Below are 3,767 nucleotides of genomic sequence, written 5' to 3'. Positions count from 1 at the left end.
TTGTAATGAGAATAAGGCATGCTGTACCTCAATGATCCCTAGTTTCTCCATTACAGAGAGTAGCATAAGATTTATGCCTGACCCCAGGTCACACAGAGCCTTGTTAAAGGTCATGGTGCCTATGGTACAGGGTATTGAGAATTTGCCAGGGTCTTGTCTCTTTTGAGGTGAAGTTTTCTGAATCCATGTATCTAATTCACTAATGAGCAAGGGAGGTTCACTTTCCCAAGTCTCATTACCAAACAACTTGGCATTCAGCTTTATGATGGCTCCTAGATATTGAGCAACTTGCTCTCTAGTTACATCTTCATCCTCTTCTGAGGAAGAATAGTTTTCGGAGCTCATGAATGGCAGAAAGAGATTTAGTGGAATCTCTATGGTCTCTATATGAGCCTCAGATTCCTTTAGGTCCTCAATGGGGAACTCCTTCTTGTTTGAGAGACGTCCCAGGAGGTCTTCCTCACTAGGATTTTCGTCCTTCTCCTCCCTTGTGCGTTCGGCCATATTGATTACATCAATGGCCTTGCACTCTCCTTTTGGATTCTCTTCTGTACTGCTTGGGAGAATACTGGGAGGAGTTTCAATGATTTTCTTACTCAGCTGGCCCACTTGTGCCTCCAAATTTCTAATGGAGGATCTTATTTCACTCATGAAACTTAAAGTGGCCTTAGACAGATCAGAGACTATGTTTGATAGGTTAGAGGGGCTCTGTTCAGAATTCTCTGTCTATTGCTGAGAAGATGATGGAAAAGGCTTGTTATCGCTTAGCCTGTTTCTTCCACCTTATTAAAGCCTTGTTGAGGCTTTTATGGATCCTTCCATGAGAAATTTGGATGATTTCTCCATGATGAATTATATGTGTTCCCATAAGGTTCACCCATATAATTTACCTCTGCTATTGCAGGGTTCTCAGGATCATAAGCTTCTTCAGAAGCTGCCTCTTTAGTACTGTTGGATGCATTTTGCCATCCATTCAGACTTTGAGAGATCATGTTGACTTGCTGAGTCAACACTTTGTTTTGAGCCAATATAGCATTCAGAGCATAAATTTCAAGAACTCCCTTCCTCTGAGGCGTCCCATTATACACAAAATTCCTCTCAGAAGTGTACATGAATTGGTTATTTGCAACCATGTCAATAAGTTCTTGAGCTTCTGCAGGCTTTTTCTTTAAGTGAATGGATCCACCTGCAAAATGGTCCAATGACATTTTGGAAAACTCAGATAGACCATAATAGAATATATCTAATATGGTCCATTCTAAAAACATGTCAGAAGGACACTTTTTGGTTATTTGCTTGTATCTTTCCCAAGCTTCATAGAGTGATTAACCATCTTTTTGTTTGAAGGTCTGAACATCCACTCTAAGCTTGCTCAGCTTTTGAGGAGGAAAGAATTTATCCAAGAAGACTGTGACCAGCTTATCCCAGGAGTCCAGGCTATCTTTAGGTTGTGAGTCCAACCATGTTCTAGCTCTGTCTCTTACAACAAAAGGGAAAAGCATGAGCCTGTTGACTTCAGGATCTACTCCATTTGTCTTAACAGTCTCACAAATCTGCAAGAACTCAGTTAAAAACTGATAAGGATCTTCAGATGGAAGTCCATGAAACTTGCAGTTCTGTTGCATCAAAGCAACTAATTGAGGTTTCAGCTCAAAATTGTTTGCTCCAATGGCAGAAATTGAGATGCTTTTCTAGTGAAATCACCAAGCATCCTCCTTGCATTATTGTTGTTGGGTTTGGCTGCCATCTCCTTCTCTTGTTCGAAAATTTCAGAAAGGTTGCCTTTGGATTGTTGTAATTTAGCTTCTCTTAGTTTCCTCTTCAGAGTCCTTTCAGGTTCAAGATCAGCTTCAACAAGAGTGCATTTTTCCTTATTCCTGCTCATATGAAAGAGAAGAGAAAAAGAAAAGAAAGAGGAATCCTCTATATCTGGACAAAGAGGATCTTTATTATTAGTAAAAGAAGAAAGGAATAAGAGTGGAGAATCTAATCACAAGGGTGAGGATAGAGGCAGTGATTGGAGATGAAGAGGGGTGAAGAGAAGTGTTAGTAAATAAATAAATATATAGAAGAAGAGAAGAGAGGGAGAATTCGAAAATAATTTTGAAAAAGTAGTTAATGATTTTCGAAAATTAAAGATAAGATATAATTAAATTAAAATTTAAAACAATTAAAAAGAAATTTTGAAAAAGAGATGAGATATTTTTGAAAATTAAAGAGGAAAAAGTAGTTAGGTGGTTTTGAAAAAGATAAGAAACAAACAAAAAGTCAAATAGTTAGTTGAAAAAATATTAAAATCAAATTTGAAAAGATAAGAAGATAAGAAGTTAGATAAGATATTTTGAAATCAAATTTTTGAAAAAGATAAAATTTTGAAAAAGATATGATAAAAAGATAAGATAAGAAAATATTATAAAAAGATAGGATTGAAAAAGATTTAATTTTTAAAATTAAAATTAATTACTTAACTAACAAGAAACTAAAAGATATGGTTCTAGAATTTAAAGATTGAACCTTTCTTAACAAGAAAGTAACAAACTTCAAATTTTTGAATCAATCATATTAATTGTTAGCATAATTTCGAAAATTTGAAATAATATTAAGAAAAAGATTTTTGAAAAATGTTTTAAAATTTTCAAAATTAATAAGAAAAAAATGAAAAAGATTTGATTTTTGAAAAAGTTTTGAAAAGATAAGATTTTTAAAATTGAAAATTTGACTTGACTTGTAAGAAACAACTAATTTTAAAAAATTTTTGACCAAGTCAACTCAAATTTTCGAAAATTTGGAGAGAAATAAGGAAAATATATTTTTTTAATTTTTAATGATGAGAGAGAAAAACACAATTATGACCCAAAACATGAAAATTTTAGATCAAAACCAATTATGCATGCAAGAACACTATGAATGTTAAGATGAACACCAAGAACACTTTGAAGATCATGATGAACATCAAGAACATATTTTTGAAAAAAAATTTATGCAAAGAAAATATGCAAGACACCAAACTTAGAATTCTTTAATGCATGGACACTATGAATGTAAAAATGCATATGAAAAACAACATACAACACAAAACAAGAAAACATCAAGATCAAACAAGAAGACTTGTCAAGAACAACTTGAAGATCATGAAGAACACCGTGAATGCATGAATTTTCGAAAAATGCAAGAAAATTTTTTAAAGCATGCAATTGACACCAAACTTAAAAATTGACTCAAGACTCAAACAAGAAACACAAAATATTTTTTATTTTTATGATTTTATGATTTTTTGTATTTTTATTATTTTTATTATTTTTTCGAAAATTATATTTTTGAAAAACGAAAATAAAGAAAAAAATTTTGAAAGATTTTTGAAAACTTTTTTGAAAGGAAAATAAAAAGAAAATTACCTAATCTAAGCAACAAGATGAACCATCAGTTGTCCATACTCGAACAATCCCCGGCAACGGCGCCAAAAACTTGGTGGACGAAATTGTGATCATCAACAATGGTTCCAAAGGCTTGGTGCTCTCAAACGTGAATCACACTTTGTCACAACTCCGCACAACTAACCAGCAAGTGTACTGGGTCGTCCAAGTAATACCTTAAGTGAGTAAGGGTCGATCCCACAGAGATTATTGGTATGAAGCAAGCTATGGTCATCTTGTAAATCCCAGTCAGGCGGATTTAACTGGATTAAGAGATTATTGGTTTAAATAAAGATAATAAAATAAACAGAAAATAAAGATAAAGTTACTCATGTAATCCAATGGTGGGAATTT

Source organism: Arachis duranensis, chromosome 2, assembly GCF_000817695.3.
Source record: "Arachis duranensis cultivar V14167 chromosome 2, aradu.V14167.gnm2.J7QH, whole genome shotgun sequence".
In the NCBI taxonomy this organism is placed as follows: Eukaryota; Viridiplantae; Streptophyta; class Magnoliopsida; order Fabales; family Fabaceae; genus Arachis; species Arachis duranensis.
The sequence above is the reverse complement of the archived record's forward strand: the minus strand, read 5'-3'. Positions refer to the sequence as shown.